The following is an 18,178-nucleotide window of genomic DNA, read 5'->3' on the forward strand; positions in this document are numbered from 1 at the left end:
TTATCGAGATACTGGAAGCGATCAACTCACCAAATCGTTCGAAGAATGTTCATCGAAAGCCTTTCTTCCTGGTGCAAATTATCGAAGTACTTGTCCTTCATATACGATATCTGCAGTCCTGTCTTCACCGACCTTCACGTATAGAACTTGTACAGAATGTATTTGAACCTTTGAAAAACGCAAAATGATTTCAAATGTCTCACGAAGTTAAATTGTGTCACACTTAAAACGGAATATATTAAGCAACGTGTTTTAACAACCAAGTCACATACTGCTTAAGTTCGTCATTTTAAGGGTGTAATTACAGCTGAAAGTAATAAGTTATAAAGGAAAAGAAACAGAAAAATTATTAGTTATGAGAAAGTTCACACAAATTTTCAGGTCGTAAATTTATATGAAGGAACTGATAATTTTTATTTTCCCTTTAATCTGTCATTATATATCACAAAGAAAAATCGTAGAAATATTTTTTGTAAAAATGTGCCATTGGGTCTCGAAGGTATACAGTATGATTTCCAAATAAGTACTCTTTTTGAGATATGGTAGGTTGTGCCTAGGAGGTAACTTCTAACATAAAAAGCATGCCATCCCTGGTGAGATATGGTAATGCTACATGACGCCAATTTTTTTTCTCCGTAACCTGGTGGGCAAGCAACCTGTGATGCTGGGGTATCCATCTCGATAATATTGGATTCCCTCCCATGGTCACTCTCGATTTCCTCCAGAACAAAAACATTTAAATATTCCTGTTTTCTCCTCATTAGAAAGGATCAGAAATATTTAACTACGCCCATTCATATCCATGCCGCCTCTACGCAATGCGTTGTAGTCCGCAGTTAGTTCTTAGAAATCGGTATCACAGCATCTTTCGTTGCCAAGAACTTCCTCAATCTCACTTTTCATCGTTCTATGGCACGTTATTCTACTTTCTATGGCCATTCCTATGTTTACTTTCCTTTCATTTGAAACACAAAAAAGTAAGTAATCAGTAACTGGTAGAAAGATTATCACTCTGTCAATTTAACTCCCGTTTCCACAATTCAATATTCCGATCTAGCGTACCACTAAAAATAACAAGTTTTAAATCATTTTCGAATCTTATTATAGGCGATTTGGGACATTGATAATTAAGTATTGCCTTAATGAGTGTGTATGTGTGTGAATACTGTATTATTAAATCAATGTTTTCTCTCTCTGTCGTCAAAGGCTTCGTGAAGTACTTGGATGAACAACGTGTGAACATGAATTTACCGCACCCCTCTAACTCTTATCACACACATCACCTCAGACATATGAATCCTTGCAGGAGGAAAGTTGAGAAAATAAACGCTGACACTGTCATTTTAAGGTAATAACCTTGTCGGAGGAACGAATACCTTCATTGTGAGGCACATTAATTTTCGTATCAGATAGTTCCCAAACTGTCGTGGCGGTGTGGATCTCGAGTCAGAGCAATATCAGGGAAAAATCCGATAATACTTCACCTTGAACCTAGACCCACTGCTACTTTACTTCAGAGAGCTATTGACGATATAGACAACATAGCCACGAGAGGCGTTCAGCCACTTGCTACTGGTCAACCCAACTCCCCTATGTGATCCATTGTTGTACCGCACACAATTTCGTGCATTTATATGTGACTCTAGAGATGGATGGCGAGCACTGGATAATAGATTACCGCAAGGCTCGGTGCTTGGTCCTAAACTCTACACATTTTACGTGAGTAATGTACCTCCGGCAGAGTTAATGAAATTGCATTATGCGGATGACTTGTCGTCCCCGTTTAAGAGTGATGGACTTGGGGAAAGCGACCTGACGCTGAAATCTGTCTTCACCATTTTAACAGAGTTTAAATTGATTAGGATCCTATAAAATGGCTTTCACCGTAGAGGGATGGCATTTTAACGAGTGGAACTCCTGGGAAACCATTAGCCAATATAATAGTTGCCAACAATTTGTATAGTAATTCAATAAAAACAATTTTATTTTTAAAATATATGAATGCTTGGTATTTAATGAGTACTGAGATTTATTAGAAAGGGATTCCCAGCTGTTTGAAGGTTGCTTCTCGGATAGCTGAGTGGGTTCCTGAAAAAAAATTAGAGCAGTTTATACTCTGAAAGGAAGAGTACTTCCAAATCATACCGTCAATCAATTCTAGAGGGAGGTTTGCATGCTGCAAATCCCATGATTCTTGTACATATCCCCTCATTTCGTTAAACCTTCTCTTAAATAATAATAATAATAATAATAATAATAATAATAATAATAATAATAATAATAATAATAATAATAATAATAATAATAATAAAGGTCGGAATTTTATGCGGTAATAGGTTCGAAAGAAAATTTACTGAAGTCAGTAGCCAGTATACTCTAATCTGAACAACGGTTATGCTATGAGTTTTGCATAAACACTAAGGATTCGGCCCATCAGAACCACTAGAATTTATGTTACTCTCACTACATTACGCAAGAGCGGCCTAGATGGCAGCTCCTAATATCCAAATTAGTTTGTATTCTAACGTATTACTGCATAAAAATCCGGGGAATCACGATAATAGCAATAATAATAATAAGAGTAATAATAGTTGTACGTCTCGCAACATACTTTTATGATTTGTCGAGGAAGCCGAGGTGCTAGAATGTTGCTCCATAGGACGTATTTGCGTGCCAGTAAATTCGCCGACACGAAGATGACATTTGAGAAGCCTCAAATACCGCCGGCCTGAACCGGGATTGAACCCACTAACTTGAGCATAGGTGACCAGCGTTCTACCGTCTGAGCTACTCAGCCCGACAACTATAGTCTTCTTTCTTGTAATAATGTCCATACGTCTGTATATGAATTTTACCATGTTTGGTCAGCTGTGGAATTCTCTTGAATGCACTGAAGTGTGGAACTTTCTGAACGATCTATGCTTGGCTACGGGTTTTAGTTCAATTTACTGTGTTTTTACTCAAAGTAGGGTGCGGATGGAGTGCACATGCTATTAATAAAGCCATAAATACAGGCTTCCTTATCGCAGCCATAAGAATTCTACGCTACATAAAAGATTCATTACAGCAAACAACATTATTTTCCGCTGATATGTTTCAGAACTGGAGACACTTGGCTGAGATAAGTACTTCAAACGGGGAAAGAACACCGGAAAATGGCACCAAGATTGTTTCCTATGAATCATTAGTAGGACGCTCTGTCATAACGTGGTAATAAAGACGTCAGGATGCCATTAAAATGGATTTACCACCATCTAGATGTGGCATCCCACAATACAGGCCCAGGAGAAACTTATTCATAACCATGTTTGAGCAGTAATAGGTTAGAATGTAAAGTAATTTGGCTGTTAAGAAGTATCGTCTAGCCTCTACTTCTAGTAATGTACCAAGAGTAACATAATTTCCAGGGTTTCTAATAGGCCTGGCCCCTTATGTTTATGCAAGTCTCAAAGCAGAACTGTTATCCGGGCTAGCGTATACTTGTTATTCATTTTAGCAAGTTTTTCTTCTATTCTATGAATGCCTAAATATCCTCATATCTTTTAACATCGATTTGTTTATTTATATACTCCTGGATTACTGGTGAAGAGTCTATCTGCGAATCCTAAGAACGCGGTTTCATACCCGACAAGGACAGTCGAATGTTTGAAAGGTGAAAAAGAGTCCATACAACAATCCGTGTTGTACGATGACTGCTTGTAAAATAAGCCAGGTAACATAGTCGCTTTTTGCCCCGTCAAAATTAATGAAAATATCAGCAATAGGTCCGGTTTCTCTGCCATCTCGTGCAGTGCAACAGAACGTCGAAATTTATTTGTATGTAGACAAAATTGCAACAAATAAATATATATCTTCCCAACAGTAGCAGAGGCCGTAAGATGTTATTAATATTATCATTATTATTATTATTATTATTATTATTATTATTATTATCACCATCACCGCAACGTTGTCTCTAACTAAGCAGCACGATCGAAATTATTTAGCATATAAATTTACTCTCTTCTATTAGCAGAATCTCTTCTTCCTGTCACTGTCTTCTTCTGTTCCTCCATAAATGCAGTGGTGTTTCGAAACTTGGATTTGTCAGCAAAATGTTTGTTGAACAAACGTTCTAGAGCTAGGTTTGTCCCATAAATTTTCACCTGCTGTGCTGATTCCTTGAAGGTCCAATGTCGATTATCCAATTATTATTGACTTTTGGTGAGTAGACATAATAAAAATATATTTATTAAGTATTTCCTTGTCTTTTCATTGAATTTACAAATAAAACTTCAATAGTCATTTTTAATATTGTCTGATATTTTCTCAGAATGCTGGTATAATTCAGGAGACTTCCTTTTCATCCAGACTCCTGCTATGCATACTGGGCCAAAGGTTTTCCTTTCTGGTTATATTATTATTGCATTTTGTTAAAGGCGTTTAGTTGGATGTGAAGTACATGCTGAAGTAAATACGAATGAAAGAAGTGCCACAGTCAAAAAATCACTGGAATAAGCTGTAGATTAAAAATTATAAAGGATTGAAAATAATGGACCATGAGAACACGACAAATAGGAGATAAGAATCCTTCCCAACATAATGGGCCCAATAATTGTGTATGGGAAGTATAAGTAACGGGAAAGGGGAGAACTGCACCGGAAAAAACGAAGGACTGATGGATTCGGTAAAGAAATGAAGACTAAAATTCTACCGAAATCTCTTCAGAATGGATGAAACAGATTAACAAAAAATGTTTCGAAAATCTAGACAATATAAAATGTTCAAGATCAGTGGTTGGATGGGGTTTAGGAGGCCCTCGATAGGATTAGATTAAGGCAGGAAAATATTTCAAACCGTGGGTGACCCATTACTAACTTTCAAGTGTTTCGGTGGATGAACGGAAGAAAGGAAACAGACTGCCCGAGAACGTATTCAGCGACTTTGGGCTGCGTTAAAGGATGTGTGTAATATGCTATTTACTTAACGTGGTATAAATTGGGCTTTAAGCATTAACAACGAAATACATAAAAACACACAAACATAAAAAATGAATAAATAAATCGAAAGTTTAAAGAGGTGTTGGAAATGTGTAAGTTTCGAAGGGATTTATTGAAGGAGAAGGTGAATGCTGATACATGAGTATCGAAATAATCAGCGATATCAAAAGCTAAGAAAACAAATACTTGGCGCCTTTCTAAAAGAGACCAATTGGTTCATCTTGAATACAGATGCGAGTAAGAGAACCAAACCAAACCAAACTCCATGGCACCCCAGCCTTTGAAGGGCCTTGGCCTACCAAGCGACCGCTGCTCAGCCCGAAGGCCTGCAGATTACGAGGTGTCGTGTGAATCTTCTCGGCCGTTATTCTTGGCTTTCTAGACCAGGGCCGCTATCTCATCGTCAGATAGCTCCTCTATTCTAATCACGTAGGCTGAGTGGACCTGGAACCAGCCCTCAGGTCCAGGTAAAATTCCCTGACCTTGCCGGGAATCTAACCCGGGGCCTCCGGGTAAGAGGCAGACGCGCTACCCCTACACCACGGGGCCGGCTCGAGTAATAGAACGATATTCCTAAATACATACATGCGGACTTTGCCATCGATTACTAATTAAATACAGACAATAATTGGAGCAGAAAGAGAAGAAATGTTCGAAATACGATGTCGCAACAGAATGCACAAAGTGAAATTTGACACGAAAAAGGAAGAGATTCATAGGGTATATCTTGGGACACTCTCGACTTGTGCGGTTAATTTTGAAAAGGTATTGTAGGGATTAATAATTGCTTGTGGCTTCCGTAGAGCTCTAGTGTAGTTCTTTCGAGTTCACACTGCACATACATACGACCTGTGCGTCTTCACACACACGCACACACATCCCCCCGCGCCAGCGAAATTAACCATTGAAATGTAAGTTCCCTGACCCAGCCGGGAATCGCAACCGGGACTTCTAACTCAAAGGCCAGCACGCTAACCATTTAGTCATGGAGCCGCGCAGTGTAAGGAGAAAGGATTTAAAAGGGAGGTTGAGTCATTTAGTATGAGAAAGCCGATATATTCGATCTAAGCTGCACTAGTTTAATCAGTCGTGAAAATAAAAGGCATCAATGATTTGACGACGGAAAGAGAAGATTGAGAAGAAGACCTGTCGGAATCTTTTCCCGCAGAGGTTTCCTTCCGTGCCAAAATCTAAATCCAACAACATGACGCTGTCGTATTTGGGTACCTTCTTATACTACTGCAATGAGTTGGAATGTAACCCATCAACCTGGGCTCAAAAAGCCAGCGCACTACCGCCCGATCCTTTATTCCTGGTGAGAAGAATAGTAATGAAAAAGTATTATTATTGTTATTATTATTTTTACTATTATTCGCATCTATAAAGAAAGAACAACAAATTACCCATAACGTGGAACCAAGTCTACCAGTATTGTGACGACAGATGAGAGGATAATTGGGTTCCAATCCTACACTCATTTATCCTACAGTGGGCTTACCGTGATTCTACTCATCTCCAGTTTGTGCGGAATGCTGGGGCAGGATCTGTAAGTAGGTAGTCCCCAGTCAATACCCAATAGCAACGCCAATTAATAACAAAGAACCACCATGACACATCCAAGTCGAATAAATAGTCCGACGGAATTCAGCTGCACAAATTAAAGGTGAACATTGGTTATGATATCCAAAACAAAGTAAGTGAAGCATAATGACTAGAGCCCGGATTATAGTCTACCTTCACAACGATTATGCTATGGGGTTTGCATAAACATTAGGGGTACGGCCCATCAGAACTCCTGTAATTTATGTCACTCCTGCTACATTATAAAGAGCGGGTGGCCGACACTTCCTATTAACCAAATTTAGTCTGCAATCTAGCCTGTTACGGCATGAAAATCCGGGATTTATTTAATGACAATGAACAACATTCCTCTTTAAAGTAAAACTAGCTCACATGTTTTCACTATAGTATAATACCAGCTTTATGCCTCATTCGACAAGAGCGTTTCTCTCTCCACCACGCATTCATCTCTCCACGTTCCTCTTATTAAACTGCAGTCTTCCCAAGAGCCAGGAAATATTCCCAAGTCACGTTGCTCATAATTTTGCGATTTAGAATCTCTTAGCTATGGAAGCTTAGCTTAAATCCGCTCCGTTATCAGTCACGTTTCGAAGAGCGAGGCTCTATCCCTTAAAGGTTGGGAATTGAAAATATGACTGGCATATTTATACTCAAGGAATTTCAAGCAAGCTGACGGATGGCTTTTATAGTTCTGTAAACCAGTGCCATGAATGATGATGATGTTTGTTTAAAGGGGCGTAACATCTAGGTCATAGGCCGCTAATGGTACAACATAAGACGAAATATAATGACAATTTAAAAGTCAAATTTCATTCTCTGACCAGAATTCAAAACGTGATAATGAAGAATGAATGGATTAATATGAATTTAAAATAATCAGTGGATCATAAAATAATAGTATTTCTGACCAAGGGACTGCTTCTAAAGCACAGTCCGGAATCGATGATGCTTGTAGTCTAAAGGGGTCTAAAATACAGGTCAACGGCCCCTCATAATGGTACTTATCGCTAGTAATGTAGAAACATGGTATTTCTCATGTAGCGGAACTAATCAAACGTAGTATTTATACACATTATGGTACTACTCACAAGTATTGTACGTAATGCAGACATGTGGTGTTTCTCACGTAATGGCACCACTCATAGGCAACGTAAACCCATGGTGTTCCTCACCTAGTTGTACTAATCACGGGTGCCGGTATTCGCGTGGTGTTCCTCACAAGTGGGTACTAATCATAGGTAACGCAGACCCACGGTGCCGCTCATATAGCGATACTAATCACAGGCGACGCCCAGACTCGTGGTGTTTCTCACATAATAGTACTAATCACAAGTAACGTATGCCAGTGGTGTTCCGCGTGTAGTGGTATGAATCACAGGTGCTGTAAACCCATATTAAACAACCCATTCTTGCTACTAATCACAAATGGTTTCCTGGTTCTAATTCAATAATTCCGTGGTCACTCCTTGTGGTCGCCTCTTACGACAGGCAGGGGGATACCGTGGGTGTATTCTTCGTCTGCCTCCCCTACCCACAGGGGGTGAACCATACATGAAGGGCGAGTTATTTTCAGTTCTAGTGGGATGCAGTTTTATTCGGAATGTGGCCCTTTTATGGCCCGTACTTCGGTTTCATGGTCGAGTGAGCTTCTGTTCGTACGGGGCCCTGATTTGGATTCCCTGCTGAGACGAGGATATGAATTTTAAACGATTATTTCTCTAGCTCGAGTACTAGGCTTTTGTGTTTTCCCCAAGATCGCTAGATCTCAAACACCCTCCACAACACTACCGACATGAATAACGAGTCACCGCTCAAATCTGACGTGTTCGTCCAGCAGTGAAACCGCTAGCAAGCAGACCGACTTCATCCGTCCTCTGGACATCTGATGCATAAATCCATTCTGATATTGCGTGTTTAAAGGGAGCCTAACATCTAGGTCATGCGCCCCTAACTTTACGAGATGAAGCGAAATGGAATAATAATTAAAATTTAACTAGAATTTAACAGATGCTGAAAAAAATTATTACAAATTTAAAATAATTACTGGATCTAATTAGCAATGCTTAATTCTCTTATAAAATTAATTAAAATTTGATTAGAATGTATTTAAATGGAGTAAGGGATTGTCTTTGAAACGAAATCACACGCTTCATCAATTTAAAAGTTTAAAACGTAAAAAAATCACTTTAAAAGTGCACAGAGAGAGAGAGAGAGAGAGAGAGTCAATAGAATAAAAACGTAGTTAACAAAAAATAAGAATTTAAAACAATAGATATTTCACTTTTAAACACAATAAAACAAACCGGGCGAGTCGGCCGCGCAGTTAGGTGCGCGCAGCTGTGAACGTGCATCTGCGAGATAGTGGGTTCGAACCCCACTGTCGGCAGTCCGGAAGATGGTTTTCCGTGGTTTCTCATTTTCACACAAGGCAAATGCTGGGGCTGTGCTCTAATTTAGACTACCACCATTTGCTCCTACTCCTAGGTCTTTCCTATCCCATCGTCGCCATAACACCGATTTGTGTCAGTGCTGCGTAAAACAACTCGTAAAAAACAATAAAATAAACTACTATACCTCATGTCGAGGTCTGCTCGTCATCTCGGAGAATGAGGGAGATGGTACTCGTAAATATTTGTCTACGGCCAGGTTCACGCACTCCATAAGGTTGTGATCACGGTAAGATGACCGCTGCAAGTACACACCTGGGGAGTTTCACCCGTCAGTAAATAGGAATGCGTTACTAATTACTTCTCTCAGAGAAACACGAAGGGAAGTCTTCCATATTTAATCGTTCTCAGCTTTTTGGAAAGCAGCGTGGCCTGCCACTCCACAAATCCGTTCTAATGGCATGCGTACATTAAGTTCTGTAGCTGCATAGACTCCAACTGGTACGCGTATGAATGTTCCTTCAAACGAAACATTCACTTCTCAAGAAAACTGCTCCAATTCGAGGTTCATCATTTGCAATCAGTGGAAGGAAATTTCGAAGTGGTTGCAGCAGTCTTGCACATGGTAAATGAGAAAAACAAAATGCAATGAGTTTGAAACTGTGTATGTAACGGCACTAAGTTTCAACAAACCTATTTTGAAGAAATTGTCCAGTTTCTAGGCCTTTGATATAACGCTTCCTCGATAGTTTCATCTAACAATATCAGCTGCTTTTCCTTTAGAGACTGCTTTGTCTCTAAGCTTACTGTGTTGTAACCATGGATTATATTTATATCCGTTAAAGTGTAAATTAGTGTCGTAGCCAAGTCCAGTGACAGGATTCTCGGGTACCTGGACAATTTCGGGGTCCTGTTCCCTAAATTTCGGTATACATTACCCTACCCCAACCCTCACTTAACTTAGATCAGAACTGCGAATTTCCATGTTTTAATTATGTCATTTGCCTTACGTCCCAATAACTACTTTTACGGTTTTCTGAGACGCCGATTTGCCGGGATTTTGTCCCTCAGGAGTTGTTTTAGCCAGGATCGAACCTGCCAAGTTAGAGTCAGAAGGCCAACGCCTCAACCGTCTAAGCTACTCATCCCGGCACTTGCAGGTTTTTTCTTTCATAACCAATACTTACCTGATTATCAGACCGCGGGGGCGGAGTTTACACCAAAAAGTGGCGGTAATAATGGTTTAAAATTTGTCCAAAAGTTTTATCGATACAAACGTGGTGTATTTGTGATGCTAATTTGATGCAAAAGCGATAAAAATGGATGCACCGATTTAACACCAATGGAAAACTGCACCGTAATTACACCACAAATTTGTACCATTTGTATAACAATAAATTTGGTGCAAGAGAAGCGACATTTTACACCATAGTTACAGCAAAAATAAAGTATATTAGTCCGACAATTTTTGCACCAACTTCGTGCCTGAAGTACACCAAAATTGTCTTTTGAACTTCTTTACTTTCAACACCACGGTTGAACGAAATTTGCTTCAAGAATCCTCCGAAGTTACACCACCAAGAACAACGCCAACGTCATACTTTTCTGATACTTACACACTCCCTACCTTGTTTTTACTTTTTTAAACAACAATATGTTGTACCCTAATTGGCATTTAAATTTATTTAAACTTTAAGGCTGGACCTGCGCCTCTGAACATAGAAAAATGGGGTCATTAAACATTCGTTTCTGAAGCGATGGAAATGAACACTAAAAGGAAACTTAATACGACAAACACATTATTTCTAATATACCTACATATTTAGAAAACATATAAACCTTTGCCATTGTCTGTCTGTTAGGTCATCAGCCCAGAGGCTGGTTGGATCCTCAAATAGCACCACCAAAGGTTATGCTGTTATAAGGAAACCGCAAAAACCAATGGCAGCACCAAAATGAGGCGTACTAGGCAAGACGAGGAGTGAGGTAGTTTGCCATCCTTTGCCATTATATATAATTAATTAATTATTCAATATAGCGGTGTACCATGGCCACTATTTTCCCGTTTCCCTGATAATTTCCAAATACATGAATATTTTTCCATTATACTTTTTATTATGATTATTAACATTATAGCTACCATCTTTACTAGAATCAGTGAAGTTCATAAAGTATAAATATCTTTTTCATGAAATTATTTTCAAGTACCGGTACCCGGTAGTCAATTTTTTCATTAATTTTCATTTGAACGTATTTTTTTAAAACGTAACTAACGAAGCTACGTCAATGATTCTAGCAAATCCTCTTCTTCTCTATGAAGTATACAAGCATGCAAAATTTTACCTTAACACCTTAAAAACTTCCAGAGTTATCTGGGAAACTGTTTTGAAAAACAGAAGTTACGGGAAGCGAGCAACAAACTTACCGACAAAGGGCTTGCTTGGGGGACAGGACTTCACGTTTTTGGTCATAACTCCCAAAGTATTGGAGATACTAACAAGAATTTTGCACTGTTATAAACAGTTCCGTTTTAAAGAAAAAATAAATTGAGACATCGCATTTTTGGTCGGTGAAACGTGTTGGTCCCCTCTTAAATATTTAGTTTAAATTTTTTTTTAGGCCCGTGAGCCCTTGTCCGCTCTGCCCTTCACTGCCCCCAGCCCCCACCTATCGAAGTCCAACATGATACTGCCAGATCTATTGCTACCCGTTTGAAGCACCGCTTCTTCCTTTGTAAAATAAATGTTTGCATCTATTTGATCCAAAAAATTACAAACCATTACAAATATACATTACTCTCGGACCATGTTCATAATATTTTGAACTCTTGCCTCCGTGGTTTTTACTATGTAAGATAAAATCCACTTCGCGAGCGAGACCAAACCACGCTCCTCATCCCCCAGTTATGTTCAACGCGGGTCGGGTGTGCCAGGGGGACTCGCCTACGTCAAGACTGGCGGTACAAATTCGCTGCACTCGCCGGCCGAGAGGATCGAGTGGAAATGGATGGATTTTTATTCATCTCAACAGGACTACCATCTACCACATTTACACGCTGTTTCTCATTGATAAACAGATGCTGCCCATCCTTGTCGGGGGATCTATCTGTTAGAGTAAGCTAAATGTATGTCGAGGTCATGCGTCTCTTCAGAAGTGTATGTTTCCTTTATGAACTTCTCAACTTCCAGACGGGGGGATCGAATCCATGTAATTCGAAGAGAACTAAGCCGTTCTCATTCTCGGCAGATAATTGGCTTTACGTCTGGCTCAATCCAGCTCAGATACTCGATGTACACGGACCTGATAATTTTGGAGGTCCCTTATGTAAAGAAAGAGCAACAACAAAACAACAACAAAACAACAACAACATCCCCTTACAGACAACTGAAGTTCTTTATAGAGCGAAAGGGAAAGTCTTCTGTTGTCGCTGAGTCTGTTAAGTTCAATCCTAAAAGTAGTGTGACAAGTATGTTAGAGAAACTTGGGTGTGAGACGCTCGGGATTAGAGGGAAACTAACCCCGTCATGTGTCATGTATAATGCCTACCAGCTTGGAGGATAGTTGAGCAGTCTTCTAGAAAGGCCGTGTTACATACATAAGACACATCATCCACATAGAGTAAACGGTAGATCGCAGAAAATTATCTATGTTAAATATTCGTTTGTAAATCGGGAAATTGACGATTGGAACGCATTAGTTGCAGCTGCCTTAGACCCTTTTTCTAAAAATGTATCATGCTTCAAGGATAGACTCTAGCATTCTGTAAATTGCGTATAAATTTTTACGTGATGGTGTCATATTTCAATGCAATGCTCAATCCAATGTGAATTGTAGTATTCATGAACCTGAGCTATTTAACGTGTGTGTTAATTTGTATGGTACAACGTGGTGTATTTACTATGCGAAGATAATAGTTAGTAATTGGACCGTTCAATGTACTGTAAGACAGAGTGTAAAATTTTGAAATACTCAAGGCACGTGTGAATTTGTATATGACTGTGTTGTAATGTTGAGCTAGTAGTAAGCTTAACCTCTAGAACTGTCAAGCCGCAGTGTTGAGCAATGGAAAAGAGTTAAGTTGTGTGTGAATTTGTATATGATGATGCTGGATTTAGATTGTTAAACTATTATTATTCCTTCTAATATTTTCTTTCTATGGAATTGCTTGTTATCGTATTGTAGTTGTTGGTGGTGGGTAATTATTATTTTTATTATTATTATTATTATTATTATTATTATCATCTCACTGCTGTAAGAGTAATCATTGCCACTGGAATATTTCCCAATTGCGATGTATTTGTTAATAATAATAATAATAATAATAATAATAATATATATATATATATAAATATAATTTCGTGTGGCTATTTCTAGCCGAATGCGGCCCTTGTAAGGCAGACCCTCCGATGAGGGTGGGCGGAATCTGCCATGTGTAGGTAACTGCGTGTTATTGTGGTGGAGGATAGTGTTCTGTGTGGTGTGCGAGTTTCAGGGATGTAGGGGATAGCACAAACACCCAGCCCCCGGGCCATTGGAATTAACCAATGAAGGTTAAAATCCCCGACCCGGCCGCGAATCGAACCCGGGACCATCTGAACCGAAGGCCAGTACGCTGACCATTCAGCCAACGAGTCGGACATAATAATAATAATTATTTATTTCTGGCTGGCTGGCACTACAACTTCAATTTTTGTTCACATTGTAAAAGTCTCTTCTTCCTTGTTGTCTGATGCTGATCGATTGGCAAGAATCGAGTTCTACGGATAAGAAGCAAATATGTCAATAGAGGCGAAGCGTAGCTGCAGTTTCTCTCTCCGCCTCCTCTATATTTATACATAACAGACAGTAATGGAAATCAAAGAGGAATTTGGAAAATGAAGCGTACAGAAGTTTTAACGAGGGGAAGTTAAAACTTCGAGTTTTTCCGATAATATTGTTATTTTATGTGAGCCTGCAGAAGATCAGGAGATCTTGCGTAATTCTACGAACACAGATTATCTCGGCTTCAACATGTCCCTCCATTACTCGATCATAAGAATATTTTCGTACTGAATTATAATCAGATCACGAACTTTTATCAAGTAACATATTAGAATATGAACTAAAAAATTTGGTTAGACCGCACTTCCGTATTGCTGTAAGAGTAACATAAGTTCTAGGGGTTCTGATGGGCCCGAACCTGTTATGTATATGCAAAACTCATAGCACAACCGTTGTGCAGATTGGAGTATACTTGTTACTCGCTTTAGGAACTTTGCATTCTAACCTATCAATGCATAAGAATTCGGGCTCTAATTATAATACATCTTCAGCGAGCCAAAATTTAAAGGAAATGAACAGTAAATTTCCCTTCTTAATGAACAAATTGATCAAAGAAATATAAAATATCATAGTGAAGTAAAATTCAGTTCGGGAAGGTCATAACTATTTTCCTCTCTCCATTCATTTTGCTGCGAAATAACCTGAGTAGCAATGCTAAGGCTCAAAAAGCTACAGTATTTCTGGTATCTCCGATGTTCGAAAAGCCTGAACTGTTGTGTTATCAAGCGATGATGGTCCCAGCCAAGCCTCAGTTAAAAGTAGCGAGTCACGCCTCTCATTACTTCAGATTTACGGCCACGGTGATTTAAAAGCTTGCAGAGAAAAATTCATTCTTTGACTGCACGTCTGACGTACAGAACGAAAACGCGTGAGTGTGTGATGAAAGGATATCTGCACGGCGCGTTGCGGGAGATAATGGGACGAGAGAGCCAATAACTCTTAATGGAACTTTTCTCTAATGTTAAACTTAACTCAGTGTTTCTCTTCTTTCCTTTATGGTCTCTTCTTTCATCACATACGAGGCTTCAGCTGCTGCGCGGTTTCATCCGTTATAAAATGTTTCGGAACATCGTAATAAATAAGGTGATGCATTTCGCAGTTTTAAACCATTAAATGGCAGTCCGACTCATTAGCTGAATGTTCAGCATTGAGGCCTTCTATTCGGAGGGTCCCGGGTTCGATTCCAGGCCGGATCGAGGACTTTAATCGGGACTGGCTGTTTGTGTATGTCTCAACACTTTCCCCTTCATAATCAGACAACACACTACATTACCAACCACCACAGAAACACTCAATAGTAATTACATTCCTCCATGTACGGTTGGCGTCAGGATGGGCATCCGGCCGTAAAACAGGGCCACATCCACATGTGCTATACAGTTCACACCCGCGACCCCACAGATGTGGGAAGAGCGGTGGAAGAAGAACCCATTGAATTGCACCTTGTATTTTAATTTGAGCCGTTTTGTAAATTTGTTAGAGCATTTACTAACACGAAGAATCCAGCACCAAGGACGTATATAATAATAATAATAATAATAATAATAATAATAATAATAATAATAATAATAATAATAATAATAATAATAATAATCCAAGAAAATGGTTTGGAAAAATCTGCAGTAGAGGAGAGGGTACATAAAATGGAGAGGGCTTATGGTGTCACCAGAGATATCTACAATAAAAGATGCCTATCCAAAAATGCAGAAATAAGGCGTTACAACACAGTAGTGAAGCCAGAATGCCTATATGCAAGCGAATGTCTGGCATTAAACTATAATTTAGAAAAACTAGAAATACTAGAAAGGCGAATCATGAGGAAAATATTAGGCCCACAAAACACAGCAGAAGGTTGGAAATTACGAAGTAATGCTGAAATATATCAAAAAATAGAAAATATATCAGTTATAATGAGGAAAAGGAGACTTATGTTTTTTGGACATTTATATCGAATGCAAGATAGTAGATTAACCAGTAAGATTTTCAGATATTTGTGGAGTAAGAAATCAACGACAAGCTGGGTCAATGAAGTAAGAAATGATTTAGAAAAAAGCAATATAACAACAGAAGAAATAAATAATAGAGAAGGCTTTAGGGAAAAAGTATTGAAAATAGAAGCATTCCAAGGTAGGAAAGTAAAAAAGACTGGTTCAAAGTGGTCTGAAGACAGAAAGAAGAAACATAGTGAACAGATGAAAGCGTACTGGAAGAAAAGGAAAGAACAAAGAAGAAGGAATTGAAATTGGCACGTGGTCCTCTGGTGGCCCATTCGAAATAATAATAATAATAATAATAATAATAATAATAATAATAATAATAATAATATCTACTACTAGGACGACCACCAAACAAGAGTTTACGGCAAACTCAAGCGAGGCCCACGTAACGAGTTGACGGGAAGAACAGGCTTTATTCCCCCGCCAGCCTACCTCTCTTCCCGCTAGAGACAGCCGCTGTTGTCTTCAACATGAAGTAATTAAGAAACAGCATCATTAATAGAGCCTGGAATTCTGGGCATTAAAAATGAAATGGCGTATGCTTTTTGTGCCGGGATGTGTGGGAGGACTTCGGTTCGCCAGGTGCAGGTCTTTTGATTTAACTCCCGTAGGCGACTTGCGCGTCGTGATGAGGATGAAATGATGGTGAAGACTATACATACACCCAGTCCCCGTGACAGTGGAATTAGCCAATTATGGTTTAAATTCCCGACCCTGCCGGGAATCGAACCCGGCACCCTTGTGAACAAAGGCCAGCATGCTAACCATTTAGACATGGAGCCGGACTTTTGAGCAGTAATAGGCTAGAAATTTATCTTACTGACGCGAGTAACAAGTGTACTACAACCGCACAACGGTCCTGCTATGATGTTTACATAAACGTCAGGGGCACGTATTACTAGAACCCCCTGAAATTTATGTTACTCTATGTATATTTTTGAACAACGGGCTAGTCTAACCTATCATTGCCACAAATAGAAGTCCGAGCCCTACACATTACCAAGAAGAACAGGGAATGAATGAAAAGCAGGCGATGATTTACCTTTTCTTATATTAACATCAGAACAGCTGCTAAAAATTATCCCCATTTTAGGTAATGCAGAACTGGTATCTTCGAAGTTTCCAAACTCTTATGCTGAACGGGAAGTCGGTTTACAAAGACTAACCTAAAGTCTAGCTCGCTTATCTGCAAGTTTTTCGTCAGTTAAGACACAGTCCTCCAAACAAAACAAAACACCAAATTTATCTCTGGGGAATCAAATATTCATAAATATGTCTTGCAGCAAATGAAACTCAAATTTATAAGGATTAATTAGTTTGCATCTAAAGAATCGTTTTCAAGAGTCAGCAAGTGGAGGATTCAGTGCTTCAAAAAGGGAAACTGATTCACGGCCTATGAAATTACCATGAATTGAATAATCAAATGTCTAGAGTATCATGAGATCAGGCCTCTTTAATACAAGGGCCTTGTGTATGTTCCTAGGTCATGGCCATCCATCAATACTTCACAGCACAACCTGAGCTGTTGCTAGGCAACATCGCGTTACACATTTTGTAGTGCTCATTTCAAATCACACCCAAACATATTATTTATGTCATAAGCACGGCACGTGCTTTTTGTGGTAAAAAGCATTCCTAACGTTGTTTGCAATACTTCCGCACACATCTACCATATATCTTTTTTAATATATGTTACAACAATAAACACTTGTTGCAGGATTGTGTACGTCATAAACATATCTTCCATGCAATATCCAGAAGCAACACTTACACAAAATTGATTAATTATTGGTTTCTGTGTGTTCCTTAATTTATTTTTTCGTGGCAACATTCCTCATACCTCTCCTTCTCTTCGTAACTAATGTACCCTATTTTCACTCTAATCTGTTCATAGTATCCTCCATCTCCTTTCATAAAGAACATCTTAACAAATCATCGATGCCTCAAAATTTGCCGTACAAATCTTCTTTCTAATTCCTTTAGTACTTAAATGTCATCAAGATAATTTCGTGTTCATTTGTAAAGTAGGTACGACACATGCAAAAATAATGACCTTTAATTGTCGACAACAAAGCCAATATGGGGAGTAATTGCTTCAAATATATCTGCAGTTAATAACTAATAACTTTCGAAATCATAATTAAAATTCAAATACTTCATTCCTCATCTGAAATATGAAAATAGTTATGTACAAAAGTTTAATTTATTGTTTTAATAGAGCCACTTACTCTAATGGTATTGAAACTCTAAATAGTTAATAGTGATGATTACCACTAAAGTACGGCATATTAAATATTTACAAAGCGGACAAAATATTTAGTCATGCATTACTTTATGGATAATTTACACTCGCAAAATATTCAAAACGAAAAACGATTTTATTATTAACGAAACTTAAAATAACACTATTATT

The sequence above is a fragment of the Anabrus simplex genome, chromosome 13 (assembly GCF_040414725.1).
Source record: "Anabrus simplex isolate iqAnaSimp1 chromosome 13, ASM4041472v1, whole genome shotgun sequence".
In the NCBI taxonomy this organism is placed as follows: domain Eukaryota; kingdom Metazoa; phylum Arthropoda; class Insecta; order Orthoptera; family Tettigoniidae; genus Anabrus; species Anabrus simplex.